Raw genomic sequence first — 18,159 nt, 5'->3', positions numbered from 1 at the left:
CTCCAGAGCTGACCATTACATTAGGACTCTAAAGTAAAATTAACCTCTTGTCATGGATGTGTTAGCGACTAAGTTGACATTACACAGAAATTTACTGTATCAGCACACACACACACTGCTATGATAAGGAGCTTAATCTTTGAAAAAAGCAAGTGTGATGAGTCCCATTTTGAACTAATTTTCACAACAAATAACCCCTCTGTTGTAAATAGCATAAAGAGGAGCAAAGAATTGTGGAAAGTTTGCTCACTACCTTCCTTTATATGCAGTTCTCTTTTCTCCGCAGAGAAAAAAGAAAAGAAAGGCTTTCCAATATCTCCTGACTGTCTCTCTTTTCTCTGAAAGGCACATCTTAAGTCTGACTAAAGCGTACACTCGTCTCTCCCCTAGGGTGCAGTGGCAGTGGTGCAGAAAAAGTGAACTGCAGAGGACCCCACTGTTTAGCAAACACTCCTACTGAGGGGAGGAATTAATTATTCAGAGCCAAGGACCAAGGCAGCCCCATTTGATTGCACCACAAAAGAAAGGTCAGAGCTTTTCATATGAGGAACCTCCTGGTTCTGCACCCTGTCAGCTGAGCGGACGTATACAGTATATAAGGCTGAATGGTAGTCTGGCTAACAGCTCAATTAAAAGGACATGGATGTCTAGGTGAGGATGTGTTCAGGAGACATGTGATAAACAGCAGCTACAACATGGTTTCACTAAAAAAAAGGTGTGGATGGTCTGGAGGAAATGATTAGCAGCTGGGGAGAAATCTGTGGGGTGTGGAAGCGATTTTGCCAACTCTGCAGGAGCTGGAGATATTTTTATCATGTGAAATTCCGAAATCTAACCAATGAGAAAAGAATCAAGATACTGCTGGTGAGAAAGATTAAACACTTATGGCCACTGAAAGTCAAATCTGACCAAACCATTTCATTTCCTCTCCTCACAAGTTAGCAAATGATCTATTACCTTGTTTGAATAGTTAATAGGCAATCATTTATCAGGAATTTATCAAATTAATAAAGTATTATTTAATCTTGGACAAAAATGGCCTTCTAAGGACTAAATAGTTAGGCTTCAAATTAGAAAAATATTGAACGGACCCTTCTGGCAATTAATAGAGTTAGACAAAGTTTGGTGTCAGGCTCAATTCCCATGGTGTGATCATCTGCATAATCCTATCAAATTTCACTGAGAAAGGCCAAAGCTTTTTTTTTTTCCAGCCATGGTACAAATGCCTGATTTTTATCATGTCCTTTCTCCCATCTCTGAGCTCACAACAACAGATCATGATCATACAGTAGCAGTGAAACAAAATCCAGCTACAGGATCCTCAAGGTTTATGGAGTAAATCTGTTGTTAACGTAGAATACTGTTGAGGCCTCGAGGCACTGTGGTCTGTTACTGTAGGTTATAATCTCTAAAAACTGTGGACTAGCCAGCTCCAGCAGGGCTCAATATGGAGCCAGGAGAGTAAATTCTACAACTGTGCAACAGGGGGTGCCTCTTCACTCACTATTGGTGTGCGTGCGCTCCACACACAAAGCATAGTTATCCTATTGGCTCTTTCCAACTCCCTGTCAGCCAATCATCAATGGCCCAGCTCTACCATTCCATAGAAACCAGGCCTGCACCAGTAATGACATCAACTCATACTACAGTATACTGCATATTTTCAAAAGGTCACAAAGTATTATGACAACAAGTGGGGAAAAAACAGAAACAAAATCAACAAAACATGCATGTATTTATCCATATATTTCTGGAAGAAACATTTCTAAGTTCAGTCAGTAATCACATTGATAAATGACAAGGAAAAACCATTAACAAATCTCAAAACATAACTTAACTTAACCTACTTAACTATAATTGCCGGTAATCAATCATGAGGTTGTGTTTGCTAACTGTGGTGTATTCACCTTAACAGTATGAATTAGCTCACTGATTTATGTTCATGGAGCATTAAGCCTGAACAGAAAGATACGGATAGGAAAGGGGATAGGTCCTCTCTAGGATGATTTCTTGCAGATGGTTCAGCCATTACATCTTAGTCTCTCAGATCATTAATTTCTCAGGTAATAAAGCCCTGTGTTGTTAGCAGGCCCCCCTTCCCCCTTATACCCCATGCCGTAGGATGCTGCTGGGTGTAGCTTGTGAGTAGTTGCCAAATGGAGATGACAGTTTGCTCCACTGTTCATCAGTAAAACCATGGAGCCATGCTGAGTCTATAGCACATGGATGAAAAATTAAACTCAACACCAAAAAATTAACGTGTTGTAATACAGTCTGTTATTTGTCCCCATGGAGATTTCTATCACAACGTCAGGTCTGCCTCAAATGTATCCATTAAGGTTTGACAGATAAGAGTTTTTGCAGACATATTTAAATTGAAGTTACTGATAGACAATATTTTGTGTAAATATTCAATATGTGGAAGGATGGAAATGCATTTGAGAAAGCATTGAGTCAGGTGTGTTTACTTGATGTGTAGTGAGTGTGTGTGTCTGTGTGTGTGTGGGGGGGGGGGGTCCAGGCTGGGAAGAAACTATACTTGTGGCATGAGGTTTTGGTCCTGATGGACCGCACTGCTGGAGGGGAGTGTCTGTGACAGTTTGTGTCTGGGGTGGGAGGGGTCAGCCACAATCTTTTCTGCAGATTACATGAGATTCGATTACATGATGACAACTGAGCTAACTCCATCTGCTGATCAATGCTGTGAGATGTGGTTAAAAGCTCCAGGAAAAGATAGCAAGTGGACGTTCTGAGATTTTTTTGAGAATTAACATTTATGCTTAAGATACTGAAATCATTTTAATTGTAGGCAAAGTGAGAAACAACAGGCCTTTAAATTAGAAAAAAAAATTCCACAGTGGAAAAACAAAATGTGCAAAAAAAAAAACTTCATTCAATGGTTTCTATACTTTATGTGGCTGTGGTCTGAGAAGAATGTCCATTTAATTTGCACTAATGGCAAACTAAAATAGTTTACCACTGAGTACTTCATCTGTTATAAACAGAATTCCACGGCATGCATTAGTCAAGTTTCCATCCAAATGTAGCACAAATTTCAGAATTTCCAGAAAATTGGAAAAAGGAAATACGAATTAATGCATGTTTCCAATCACTACTCTTACGCGAATATTAGGAGTTGGTGGCACTAATTCGCCTGTCAGGTGGGTGCCGTTAAACCTTTGCAAAAAAATAAGGTGAAACGAGATGACAAAAGAATGCAGTCAAACCTCAAACGAACGAAAACAATGTGGAAAACGTGATGGAACTATGGCAATTATTTTTGGTTCATGTATTAATTTCAGGAAGGTTACAGTTTCCTCATCGCTCCACACAGGTCTGATGTTTTAGTCTGTCACATCTTTCGTCTCTTCTGTGGAGCGAAAGCTTCAGTGGACTTTTGCATTTTGCTTTTATCAACAATGCACCTAACCCAAACGCTTTTGCAATATTTCCGGTGTAAACATACTAAATGTTAAACTAGTTTTCTGTCCTTGTTAGAGTTCATAAACAGCACTGAGTCTAAACACAAGTACCTCAGAATCCAGCTGTATTGAAATGCATTATATTCCTACACTGAAACTGAACTGATACAGTTCATGTTCTTTTCAGAGAGATGTAGTGCAGCAAAAGGGTAAAAGTGAGAATTGATTCAAGATGGTCCAGGTATTATCTACAATAGTGAGAGAGTGTAGCCCTTATCAACTTTGAAGTCAGGCAAAATGCATGAGTCTGTGGAAATATGAAAGCTTCTCTTCCTGATAGCACAGGCATTTCATCACATTTCACATCAGAATATACTGTACTGTTGCCTACTCACAGCTCTCTGGCAATCCAAAGGCTATCTGCTGTGCAAAAAAAAAAAAAAAAAAAAACAAACAAAAAAACCCAATCCAACCTTGATTGTCAAACGCTTAAGTGCTGTGCCAGCCTCATGAACTTCTATGAGGCAAAACAGCAACACAATCTTCCCACTCATAACACATGCGAGGATCTCTGGAGCAATAAACTGATTCTGAGAGCTCTCATCAATCTTTAATCCTTCCTCAGGCTCCGTGGGGCCGCAGTGAGTAAAAACCCTTCAAAACCAGAATGAGGCTGGAATCCAGCACATTCAAGGTTCAAGCAAAGGCCTAGAAGACTTGTTGACAGTTGATGGGGCCAAATCAACTGAGGAGACCTTTTTAACTCTTTCTACCCAATGGCTGAAACATGTGCCAATACCCATCTTCTGTCTGGACCGAAGGTTTTTGACAAGCCTCTTTAGAGCTTTGTTGCAGATCAAAGAAATAATACATTACACTTCTTTTCACAAGACACAACTCTGTGCTGTACTAAGCCTTGGTTATATTCTGCAATTCAAAGAAGGTAAGAATTATGTAAATTCAGGCATTCAAGACATTTCACATGAGGTGGATGAAATGAATATTAGTAAATTTAATCATAGATAGTACTGATAATGTGCTGAAAATTTTTATTTTATTATTATTTATTTTATTTTTGGTAAACATTCAAAGCAAAACTTGATACCAGTAAAATGTAATTGCATACAATACTGGCAGCAAAGAGTTAAGAATTAGTTGGAAGGAGTTTTAAAACTAAAGCTGCCTGGTGTTGTGTGGGCTTTGGCACTTTTTCCCAGCATCCAAAAGTCAAGGACACAGACTAAGCTGATACGACTGAGGACAATCTAAATAACTATCTGTATCATCGTACCAAAGCCACAAACATAGCAGCTGGGTGTAGCCTGTGAGTTGTTGCCAAATGGATATGACAGTTCGCTGCACTGTAGATCAGTGAGACCATGAAGCCTCGCCGAGGAGAGCACAATGATGAAAAATTAATTCAGACACCGAAAAAAATTAAGTGCCTCAGGAAGAGTGTGTAGTCTGTCCCTAGAGGTTGTTCTCTCGGCATTGAGGTCTGCTTTAAATGTGTCTATTCTGAGTGGAACCCAGCAGCTTGTAATGCGACCTAAGTAACCGTCTGCTGACTGATAGTCTGAGCTTTAGTCCCACCATATGTTTTCTCACCGGCATATCACAACTCAGTAAATTCAAGTAAATGATTACATTGCAATCAAAGAGCAGCAAGGTGGCCTGAGAGGGAGAATGTCTTGGAGGGTGAAATGTGTGCATGTGTCTCAGAGAAAGAAAAAAATGCCCTGTTTACACTGACTTTGGTGATAAAAAAAAAAATGCTTGTTGGACGCTGCTTTAAAAGTAAGGCTACTCAGTGTGTGGGCTTTGGCACTACCACCCAGAATCCCTACGTCAAGGACACAACCTAAGAGGATATGGCAGGGGCCAATCTAACCATCTGTATCATCACGTTCAAGCCGCAAACAAACATATCTGTTTGCTTTTAATATTAGACGAATCTACTGAGCTTGCTGGAGTAAAGCCAGACAACCTCTACTGGCCTTTCTAGCTAATTTGTATCAAAATTTGACTTGCCCCTGAATAGTTTGGTTTTCTGTTAAAGCTTGTTTTATAAAGATATAACAAGTTGGACTGGGGAGATGGCAGTGGGAGGGGGTCTACACTAGTTTACCCGCTGCAGAAGCAAAGCAGGTGGCCAGGTTGATGACAATGAACAGACAGCATTGGTGGCCTAATTTCTTCATGTCAGACAACGCCATATGGCTCCTCTGCTCCCCTCTACCTATTTAGAAACTGTGTCCACATAAGTATGCAAGTATCATAGTCTTCAGAAATAATTAAAATGGGGAGGAAACAGGATGCACTTCATTCTATATACTGTAAAAGATGTACTATTAAGGGGGAAAAAAACATATCCCCCCAGGTATTTATGTGTTATGTATGGCATGTCCTTGAAAGCAGCAAGGTTTCAACAGACAGTGTTGTTTTTTTCCCTCAACGCATCCTCAACTTTTGCATAAAATGGAGACAAGGCCTCTCACTGTTGTAGAGCACTCGTATGGAAAAATGGAATACATTCAATTAATCTTTCTGACCTTTAGTGAACGTTTCAAAAGTTGACAAGAAAGCCTTGCTTACCCATGCTTCGTACGCCCAACTTGATATCAGCACACAAATAAGGTGAGCAAAACAATTTGAAATACCTACATTGTGAAAATACATTGTAACATAATTATTAGTTCTTAACATTAAAGGACAAGCCAACCCTCACTTGGAGTGTTTTTATTGATAACGTCACAATACCATGATATCTTTGCTTTGGCTATCAACAGACAGCAAGCTAAATTACAATAATGATGTAAAAAATGTTACAAGGAAAGCTTTCAAAATCTTGGCCAATAGTTGTTTCCAAAAATAAAATTCGAAAGGGTTTCGTGACAGCTTTGCCAAGACAAGTGAAAGGCTCAAAGCGTTACCACTAGAATTTATTCATAACCATGTGACTCGTGGCAGTGATTGCTGACAAGTCTCTCAAATCTGAGGTGGTGACAGGTAACAGGGTAAACTTTGTGCACCATGGAGACAGGCCAGTCCCTTATGTGGCAGCAAAAAAATATAGCACCATATGGCTCATATGTTGCACACTGCATTGGAAAGTAGAACACAGGATTTATTACTGTTCATATTCAACGTAAATTGTTTCAAATGCAATATGAGTTTTTGCTAAAGTTTTTTTGGGTCACATCAGTTATATTAAGTTTGCAAATTTGAAATAATTGGGGTTATAAACAAGCAGTCCAACTTCCATTTAAAATGGATTTTTTAAATTAGTAGAGATTTTTTTTTCCTTTGTAGGACATTTTGCTAATATCTAAGATCTGATTCCATTTACAGCTTCAGTCCAAAATATGTTCCTTTATTCAGAGCTGAGTGTAAAAAAGTGAAAATGAAATGAAGGACATGATCAAAACATATCCAAAGTTGTAATAGTTATTATGCCTGTTATGATTATGGCATTTAATCCAGTTAATTTGAATTCCATTTATGTAAAACCCCCGGGATTATTCCCAGGTGTCATCTTAACACAGAAATAAGACCGTAGACAAAAGCATAAAGTTTTCAGTGAGAAAGTGGTGAAGGTCTCTTGTCACCCCCCCATGGGTTCCTAGCAACATCATGCAGCGGGGGACGAATAAAGCAGAAAATGGGTTTGTGCAGCATACAATAGCACATAGATAACAAGAAGGACAAGTATTGAAAATGTCCTATGGGGACGAGTTTACAGAAATGCCTCGTTTTTGTGAGACTGTGGAATGCCAAGCTCTTAATGGCGCACTAGTGGGGGTCACCATTAAGTGACAAAACAATATCAGTGGGGAAACATTTGCATCGCAGAGTACAAATACGCAAGTTGTCAGGCATAGCAAGCCTGGCCTTTTCAACATGACAGCAATCCCTTTAGGTGTGAGGCGAGTGCAGCTCAGTGGCGCAGGGGACGGCAAGAGATTTGGTGGTGGGGGGACCGGTGGGACTGCGGAAGTTGCATGCAGTGAGGTGTGTGTCAGGGCACCAGAGACAAAGCAATGATTACACACAATGAGGAGAGCAGAGCGCATGCTGACACTAATGCAGTCCGAGGGGAGACACGAGACAGAGCACTTGTGACAACTGTGAGAGGGCGTCACTCCACTGACAGACGGCATTATGTGTACCAAATAGAGCAAGTGTTGTTGTTGTTGTTTTTTTAGCACTGGTGATATTTCAAGTTAACAATGAATAACCCTGAAATATTGCAAATAATACACAGATCTGTCATATAAATAAATGACTGTTTCTACATGACAGTTTAGTCATTTAAACTATGAAAGCTTGTACATTTCAATTCTAAATCTAGTGTCAAATTGTTTGTATATATCCACTGATGCAGCAGAACCAATGCATTTTAGCTTCCATTAGCAATGACACAAATTTGTCTGCAAAAAACATAAGAAGAACTGGAGAGTTAGCCATGGCCTACCACTCATCATGCTGAGCTCACAATGAAAACAGAGCAGTAAAACAAAAACTAAACCTAATCAACAGAAAATAAAAAATAAAACAAAAAGGTGTTAATGGAATGGAATGTTAATCTTACCTACTCCTAATATTTAATTGTTGGTTTGTTTGATAGATTCTAATTTCTTATGGTGCTAGAAACCTACAGTAAAACAAAAAATATTGCACTTCTTTGTGCAATGCTAAATGTTTGAAACAAAACTAAGTTGCCATTGGTGAGAAAGGAATTCAGATCTATTGCAACACAGCTTCTTGTACTGTTGTGCTCATAAACCCACAATTGCTACTCTATTTCGTATATGTCAAGAAGATATATTTCTAAGAGAATACATTCATAAGAGTATAAATACAGTTCTTGTTGCGTCAGACAGCTCTTGTAGTTGAATGGGACACCTTATCAAGGAGTGAATAGCATCCTGATCAGAAATTCCTGACCATGCCTGACCATCACTTCACTCACAACAAGATGTTAATTTAATCTGTGAGGAATCTCTTTTTATGACAGATGGGGATCCTGATGTGTTCCTGACTGCACCTCACTTAAGAGACGTGCTTAGGCGCATGCTGTTTGTTAAAACAGCACCTGTCTACATCTCTCTCTGTATGAAATATTTAAGTACACAAACACCTATTGCCATATGCAACACTGGTGCCACTGAAATCTTGTCATTTTAGTTCCAAGTATTCACCTCATTAAGTGTGAGTGTGATTAAATTCTGAAACAAACAGCAAATAGGTCGGCGTTGAACATATGCAACATACAGGAGCTTGAATAGATATACAAGAGTTTCAAAAAAGGTTGATTTAAAAAACTAGCAGTACTATGGTACACCATAACAGATATGTTTGAAACAAAAACCATCAACGGTCTCTTTGCTCTTTTCCTCTGTGTTGTGTTAAACACATAACAAAAAAAAAAATGGAGCGATGACAATGATGCCTCAGCTCAGTAAACACCTTGAATTCAATAAAACAAACATGCAGGGGCTAAAATCTAAAATCCAAATGTATTTTAGACAAAGCCCCAAACTATCTATGAGTCACACTCAAACAAAATAGCGGATACCAACTGAAACAACAATGAAAAGTTAAAATGGTCAAAATAGAATTTTAAAATGTATTGCAATAAAAATGCTGAAATAATTCTTGTAATTCTATGCATGCACAGTTGGATATGCACGTTTGTCCTTGGACATTGAAATCAAAATAATAGCATTTAACTTTCAAAAACACAACTTTATTCTCCAGAGGTTATGATAATGACTGTTTATATAATGATCATCACAATATTTGCAACCTCTGGGTTAAAGACATCAATCACTCTTCACGTTTCAAACAACAAGCAGCATGAACACCTTGCATCTTCTTTTCCAAATAAGGAACTATTGTCTAGGTTACTGAATGCCTATTGCATTCCTTAAGGAAAGTTTAATCTATTTACAAATACTGTCATACAGTAAGCCCGAAAGCAACAATTTCATACAGAGAAGAGGAATTACCTCTGCAAATGACAGAGAATTCCTATCAAAACATAATGATATTCTTTCTTTTAAACACACAAAAAGCTTCAACAATGGACTACCTCTCCCTGACTGCCAGTCAAGGTGTCACTGTAAGCTCTGCTCTCTTATGACTCCTGACTGGGAGACACTTTTGGGAAAATCAACAAAGGAGAACTCTTCATCATCTTGGCAGGTAGGTCTCTTCACAAATTACCTTTTTCCCTCCATCCGTCACACAAGGGAGTTCACCTGCATCTGTAGCACAATGCTCTGCTGCTCACTTCTTTCACAACCCACTTCCCTACAGCTCATCTCATAAAATATTGCTTCATTATGTCTTGAAAGAACGTCACAAATGCTGCGAATTATAAAATAATGCGCAAAAATGTTAGCTGACACACACTTAAAACTGTCACTGGGGAGAAAATTAGATTGGCTTGCCTGCTTGCTTGTTTGAGAATTTATATAACGAATGTCAAGCAATAGCTATATTGTAATTTATGTTATTTAAGGTTTCTTAAATAGTTCTCCTTACCAGTGACCTACTAAATTGTATTGGTTTTGATAAGTAGTCTTAGCAGCTGTTGAAGTTACCACAGGTTACCATCCATTGGTTTAATTTGCACTTGAAAGGAGTCCTGCGTCAGCCAGGTTGCTCTGCACCTCGTTCACGTACTGCATCCAATGATTAAGCCAATGTGAAACACTAATAAGCAGCAAGCATCACCCGGTGGACTCTGCCTAATTGGGTCAATCAAAGATGATCTACAGAGAATCGCAGCAGGGAGAGCGCGAGAGTTTTCAGCATGCTAGCAGTTTTGCAACTCTCTGCACAGACCACTGCAAATGAACAAGCAGAGGCTTGTGGACATTATGTTGGGGGCCTTTGATTAAAAAGACAGAGTCTCCTGACAGCCTGGCTGTGACATTGCATATCTCGTTGCCTTTCTTTGGATCTGACATCTCTTTACGCAATTCCCCTTATCTCCGTGCACTGAGAAAAGGACTGGTTTAGTTAAATGTAAGAAAGGTACTTGCATGTCCTCAACCCTTCTGTGGTGGAGTCCCATGAGACTTGTGATTCTGGAACCTGTTGTCCAGTGCTTTGCATACTGATGGACTAAGTGTGGAGGCGTGCAGCTGCCATTCCAGCAGCACCGTATACAGTGATGCGTTCGTTTTTCATTAGGCTTTATCTGGCCTCTGCAAGATGAAATATTGCATCAGGATTTCACTCGTACTTTTATTTTTAAAACCCCTCCTGCCATTTACAATTGACCTCCATAAAATTCAATCAAAGCACCCAAGGCAGGGGTCTGGTGTCAGTGCATGATGAATACAAGATGACAGAAATCACTGTTTGGTGATTTAAATATCTGAGCCTTATCTATACTAAGTCTAATTGGCAAGAGTTAATTTACCCTCACTGCAGCAAGCCAGCAGCATTATAGATTAAAACTCAGTTATTTAATGTGAAGGGCATGTGTACACATGATTACACATAGAAGTTCCCTTGAAAGTGTGGAAAAATATCTAACATAAGTAAAAAATGTACAATGCTAAATAACCAATTGCAAGTATTCAGCTCTTTCAAGTCAATATTTAGTAGTAATAAAAATAATAATATTTAGAGGCACCGTTGGCAGTGATTCTGGGTATGAGTATGTGAAGAGGTCTGTATCAGCTTTGCATATCTGGACCTGTAAGAAAACAAACATTTTTTTGAATCCTGCCTAAATTTTGTAATAGGAAAGAGGTCTGAACTCTGACCCAGCCACCTCAGGAAATTAGCATTGGTGTTTTTAAGCTATTCCTCATGTTTGTTGTACTGTTAGCAAATAAATTGTTTCCCAATTTGCACTTTTCCTGTGAAAAGAAAACAGACAATAGGCAATTGCATCCAGCCTGGGCCAAGTTTAGAAACATTGTGCAAGTGAAGCACTGGTGTCATCAGTAAAAAAAAAAAATGACAACACAGATGGTCCTTCTGTCCACAGGGGAAACATCATACAGACTGTACTTGGTTTAAATATAGCATAAGTGATTATATTGGAAAAGTAGGAAGCGATTAATTACTCCAGCACTGTATGAGAGAAATACTTTTCACTTCATACAACATAGCAAATTAAATGGCATTTATGGAACATAAACCTCATAATGATTCCATTCCATACCGGCCAAATAAATCAATTTGATTATAAGAGTCAGACAAACCAGTGAAATCCTCAGTTTAGTTTTAAAAAAAGGTTCACTTTAAAAATGATAGCTGTCAAGTACACATTCATACTGGTCACAAAACCGGAAACTAATATATCTGACTAAATAAAAAACAACAACTAAACAATACCAATCTAATTCCAGTGTTTTCAATGCGCTTTGAAAGTGAAGTCTCCTCTCTCTTACCTTCTTGCCATAAACATACATGTACGTACATCATTTCATCTCAGTCACAAGCTTTTTGAATTTTTAATGGATGATCAAAAGAGAGAGCATTCACAAACGCAAGGAGGGTGCCAGTAGATCCCTTACAGTGATTAAGTCTAATAGATGGACTGTGCATTCAGTGTTTGTAAATGTAGTTCTTGAATCTCAGAGACGTAATTTTACAACTCTCATTTCTGTGACATTGAAGTGTTCTTGAATGCACCCACAAGACCGTTTTCAAAACTGCTAGAAACTGCATTACCATGCAACAACAACATACTGTAACTTAGACATTGAGGTAGGAAGTCTAAAACCTTACAGTATGTTATTGAAAATGATCAGCAGTAATGTAAAATCTATATTTTGTAAATCATATCAGTAAATCAAATCTTAATCTGTGCAAAAGTAGCATATTATATACAGCCTAACTGAAGAGAACTGCTTTTGTACTTTGCAACTGTTTATTGTTTTGGTAGGTTATGTTTCAGTTATGACAGAAAGTTGACAGCTGATGGTACTGATGTAACTTTACACATGGACACAACAGCATTTGTTATTGTATTGTATTACATTGCATGGCTCTGTATTGTAGATGTAGATGATAAACACTATTTGTGAAGCCCATGTGGAGCTACAGCACACAAACAGCCTGCATAGGAGTGATTGAACTGTCTTGACATGAGACTGGCACTGTCCGCCACAAGGCCTTTAAATTTTTAACCAAACCTTTTGTACTCCAAACCAGTAAAAAATTTATCACTACTTGACATGAGAAAGTTACTCTGTCTTGTTTTTTTGTTTTTTTTGCTTTGGCTGTGGCCATTCATAGCACATTGACTGTTGCCCGGACAGCGTGTAATTCTTTTTGACTTTCCCTTCCATTTGCCTGGAGGATAGAGCAATTTAAAAACATTTCTGCACACAGAAGCATGGCTAACAGGTAATCTGTCTAATTATGGCAAGGGAGGGGTTCCCCTGTAAAATATTGAAGAGCTTCCATAACCTTTGTTTCACCCTCCCTGTGTACAAGCCTCTGAAACAGTCACACTCTTTGCCTGGTAGCTCTATGTCTTAAGGCTTGGAGGTGTAGTCAATTCAAGCTAGCAAAAGAGTGACTGGGATCTTCAGCAGTGTCTTTTCACCAGTGTCATTTCAAAGGCCATAAGATGGCAATAAAATAACTTTTAATATCCCATTAATCACACAAGATAATGGAATTACAGAGGTGAGAAAAAGGAACACCTTATGAAATAATGCAATCAAGTAAAATAGCCCTGCAGTAAATAGTACAGTTTGCTGTGTCAGAGAGCCACTGATTTAACTCTATGGCAGTTCTTAAGGACTCACATTCGGGTGTTATTAGATTGTATTACATTGCGCTGAGTTTCTGTCATTCTGTCCACCTTCAGTAGGTACAAAGGTTGAAAAACAATCTCTTACACTTCTCTGTCTCATCAAAAATTAAACATTATATGCCTCACAAAAGGTAGTATCTGTTACAGGGTTATTGTATTAAATTTTGAATCCTCTTTATACTTAATTGCTGCTACAAGATTATTTAGTTTGTAATTTAAAGAAGAAAGGTCTACTAATTTGAATGTTTATCAGAAACATCATGTTTCCTTCCCGGTCATTAAGTAGTACTTCATGGCATCTTTTTGTGAAGGGATAGTTTTCCTTAGGGAATTTCTCTATTTTTCCTTTTTTCTTATCCAAAGTAAAACAAATTCACAGATGCATGTTTTTTATGTGTCAGCATGCAGTTTTGACTTAATGCTAAAATGACGAGCGTAGCTCAAATTCTGGATGTTTGACGGATCAAACTAGAGGTCTAACTAAACATAAAGCAATGAGATTATATACTGTAATAATGCAGGTGATCCACCTCTACATGTGCCCACAGTATAGCCAGGACAGATTAACACTTTTTGGAATAAAAGTTGTGTTAATCTACAGTGTTGTTATTATTAGGTTTTTTAAGTACATGATAGATGTTAGAAATTGTAATGCTGTGCTAACAAATACAAACTGTTATATCCGTCATGACTGGAAAATGTATTTTCTTTCTTTTGAAAGGAGCTGCAAGTTGCTCCCATTGAAACAGAATTGCATTCAAATAGATTAATGTCATTGTTCAACATATGTACCTTGGTCAATTTGCAAATATGGTAACTTCCACAGTAAGCTGAACTATCCCTTTACATGTATTTTACACCTGAATTACATTACACAATATTAACTTGATACTAAGAAAGGGTTGACATTTACTATTGTAAACACTCATAGTCAGGTGTTGATATTTCCTATAAAAATCACCAGAGATGTGTTTTTTTCATTTCAGGCAGCGATTTACTTGTAATAAAAATAGGTAGAATGTGGTAGTTACACAAACAGCAATAGAAAAGTTGCATAAAATGTTGCTGTAGTCTCTCCTCCAACAAGGCCACCTGTGATCGTGTGTAATCACAGTGAAAAGAAAATGTTTCTTTCTGTGCAGTGGTAGCAGGTAAAACGTTGATGGTGCTGTTCTACTATGACTTGGTAATGATATCCAATAATATTAATAAAAGACCAACTATTTGTATATTCTTAATATATAAAGACATTGCAGTAATTATTGAGCTTATAGTAAATGTTAAATTCTTTCAAAATATAAAAATGATGTGTTTTTTTTTTGTTTTTTTCTCAGCGCTGTTATTTAAATGTTACGTTTTCTGTTTTGTTAACACGTTGTATAATGTATTGAGTTTCATGTTTTACCATAACAATGACACAAGAACAACATTTTTCCACCACACCTACAGTATATTCCACAGTTGTTTCTCCTCATTTGGGGGATGAGGAGCGGGATGGGGGTGTTGCTGGGGTTCAGAGGGATCAGGTGTAAGCATTTGACCGCGCACAAAGGGAGTCTTCCTTTCTGAGATAAATGAAGAAACCTGGTATCAGCAAGTCATGTATAATAAGCATTCATGATTAATGTCTTTAAAGAAGAATCACCTAAGGGACACTTTAAGCTGATCAGGAAACCAAGCTGCGATATGATGAATGCTCACTTTTGAGTTAAAATACACACTTTGAATCCTCTGGCAAATGGGAGACCTTCTTGCTCGCCTAATTGCCTCGGCATACAGATGATTCATTTGATCTAACTGTAACACACTATAACTATACATTTTAAATAAACTTTGGGCTTTATTTTTAATGATGTTTGACCAATATTGAAATCTTACAAGGATGACAAAAAAAACTATCTGTGTATTGCTTTATGCCATCGAGTTTTGCAACATGTCGATTTTATGTGCTTCGAGATTATGAAGCAGTCAAAAAGCTGCAATTACCTCCGGCAATCTGGTGGAGGTTTTTGTCTTTAAATACACCACAACAGCTCATTCATTCTGGTTCCAAGTCATTCCTCAGGCTCAGTGTGGCATGACATAAACACATACATCATCCACAGAGCTAAGCCACTCTAAATACCTCTTGGCTGGTGCACCTTTAATAATGAGCAAAACTCAACTTCATAACGCAATGTTCAGTGACAGTCAAATGAGATGAGATAGATATATTATCTCTGAAAGTCAACATCAACTCATCAGCAACCACAGTATGCAACAAGACACAGGGAAGTCACAGTGAAGTCATTCAGTTTAGAATGAATAGTTGACTGGTATAATGTACCTGAACCCTTTCTCCTGAAATATATGAGAATATGTTTGCAGCAAATACCATGCTGGCCTGAATAAAAGACAAAAAGAGAGGGTTGTATTATATTTGAGGACAATGTATTTACATATTCACAATATTAATATTTTTTTTGAATGGGGTGAATACCAGTGTAACACCAACTCCTACAGAGAGTGTTGCATTATGGGTTGTTTGTAGACTTTAAAGGTCCAGTGTATAACATTTAGGAGGAGCTATTGGCAGGAATGGAATATAATATTTACAAGTTTGTTTTCATTAGTGTATAATCACCTGAAAATAAGAATTGTTGTGTTTTCATTATCTTAGAATGAGCCATTTTTATCTATAGAGGGAGTGGGTCCCCTTCCACGGAGGTCGCCATGTTGCACTGCCATGTTTCTAGCTTCAGCCCAGAATGGACAAACTGGCTCAAGATAGGGTCTTCAGCGTTTTTCGCAAGTTTTGCGGCCACCGTAGTTTCTCCTACACGCTTCTAACAGGAAGATGATCTGAGCGGTATTCAAATGGTTGCAAACTGCAATTTCAACGCTAGCCACTAAATCCTATACACTGGACCTTTAATATTGCTAGACTAGCTTTTTAAGTCTGTTTATAGTGTGGCTATTAGAGTTAGTGTTTAGTTAGCTAACCACGTGTTTAGTTAGCCAAGTGTAACCTACAGGAGTTTCTTACTCATGCACCGTGTTTTGGGGGAAATAAATTCCTGACTAGTGAAAAAAAAGCAGAAATCGTTTTCTGACATCTTTACTGCAGACACAGAAAAGGGACCGAATCATCTGTCAAGCTGCCAAGAATGCCCGTGTTACAGATGATGAGGAGCTCAAAAGGAAAAAAAGACTAATGGAGATGCTAACGGAGAAAATTATTCTGACCGCTTTCAAGAGTCTGACGGGAGAGTATTAGTATGCGACTGAAAGATAAACTACACAAACAAATGTGGGGTTTACGTTCTGCTAATGTATTTTGAATGTTTAACTTTTACGAGATAAAAGGCTTTGTGGATGCCGATTATCTTCTCCTTGCACTAATAGTATCTCAGGGAACCTTTCCTGACAAGAATAATCTGAAACTGTTTTGTATCTTCAAGTATCTTCTGGATCTGGTCTTTTTCCAAAAAGCAGGTGTTGGAAATGCTCTACTGGTAAAGCATGCGCACCATGTACTAAGGCTGAGTCCTTACCGCAGAGGCCCAGGTTCGATTCCAGCCCGCGGCCCTTTGCTGCATGTCATCCCCTTTCTCTCTCCCTCTTTCCTGTCTGTCTTCAGCTTCACTATCCAGTAAAGACATAAAAAGCCCAAAAACATAAGAGTTTTTTCTGCATCATTGGAAAACCACAATCTATCCCTAACCTTACCCAGTGTTAGCAGCCTACACCTAAAATAACTGCATGCAGGACTCTGGATATGAACTCTGGTATCAGAGTCCTGTACACCAACTATCTCCATACAACTTCACTGCGGTACAGTAACATAGCACTTGCAAAAAATGTTGTCAGTGAACATAATCCAGGCAGTAAAAACGTCCAAACAAATTAGTAATATGTCATGTCATTTCTAGGAGACAGGGTTGATGTACAGTACAGTAAAAATGGCCACATGAAAATTTCACATTGTATGAGTATTATCCTGCCTTTCTGCTGTGCACAAATTGAGCACATTCATTTACATCTATTCCACTTTATTGTAATTTCTCTCTCTTCAATTTTCAAAAAAGTAAAGGAAAAAAAATTAACAAGATGTATTGTTTGCTCATCTATTCCCATTTCTCAAAATGCCCAGCCTCCTGTTGGTTTGAGGGCTGGGGTTCTTTGACCACCGCCATGGCTGCAATTCCTCCCACACAGGAGAGAATGGCATGACATTTACCAGAGCTGCGAGGCGGTAATACATTTTTTTGAAATGGCACGGCTGGAATATACAAGGCTGAAAGGACCCACGCTGGGCCCCACTGGGACTCCTTCACACTAGCCTGCTAAACCCATTCAGATGGGGGCAGTAATTACAGGCATGAAGGCAAAGCTGAACTAATTCATACAAGGTGTAAAGCATTCGCAGACCAAATGTCGGTCAGTTTACTGTTGGAACAAACACCCGTTATATTTAACCATAACCATTATGACTGAGATGTTTGTGACATCTCCTCTGATTTACAGTGACCACAGTGACCTCACTTTTAGAAAATGATCAATCTCAGAATGACTTCATCACCATGAATTTAATTTGAGGTGATTAATTATACACACATACAAGAAGAAAGTTCATCATAGACCGCATTGCAATACACTCGGGTAGTTGTGGATTTTTACATTTATCCTCATAGGCCATTGAACAGTTTCACTACTCTCCAGTATAAAATGCTTTATCAATTAATCTCTATTGCACCACAACACTGACATATTCCCACCTGCAACTGTGAACTGGCGCTTCATCGAAGTATTATGTTGCTACCATAACAAACTGCATCCACACTACAGAGGAAAATACAATTGTTGCAATCAGGCATACCATTATTTGGAGTCACACACACACAAAGCCACTGAATTTGCCTAACACTGAGAAGTATATTTATTTCCATCGACAGACATTTGTCC

General features: G+C 38.3%; 1 long non-coding RNA gene across 1 annotated transcript in view; it reads right to left on the bottom strand.

The window, feature by feature from the left end:
- Positions 1-14,287: 14,287 nt before the first annotated feature.
- The window catches only part of LOC122878389, a 33,312-nt gene continuing 29,440 nt past the window's right edge, over positions 14,288-18,159 (bottom strand). Inside the window, exon 4 of the long non-coding RNA XR_006378470.1 lies at positions 14,288-14,780. This is a non-coding gene — a long non-coding RNA (uncharacterized LOC122878389). The remainder of the gene's footprint in view (positions 14,781-18,159) is intronic.

The sequence above is a fragment of the Siniperca chuatsi genome, linkage group LG6 (assembly GCF_020085105.1).
Source record: "Siniperca chuatsi isolate FFG_IHB_CAS linkage group LG6, ASM2008510v1, whole genome shotgun sequence".
Lineage (NCBI taxonomy): Eukaryota > Metazoa > Chordata > Actinopteri > Centrarchiformes > Sinipercidae > Siniperca > Siniperca chuatsi.
Note: the sequence above shows the minus strand (reverse complement) of the source record. Positions and strands in the feature narration are given on the sequence as shown.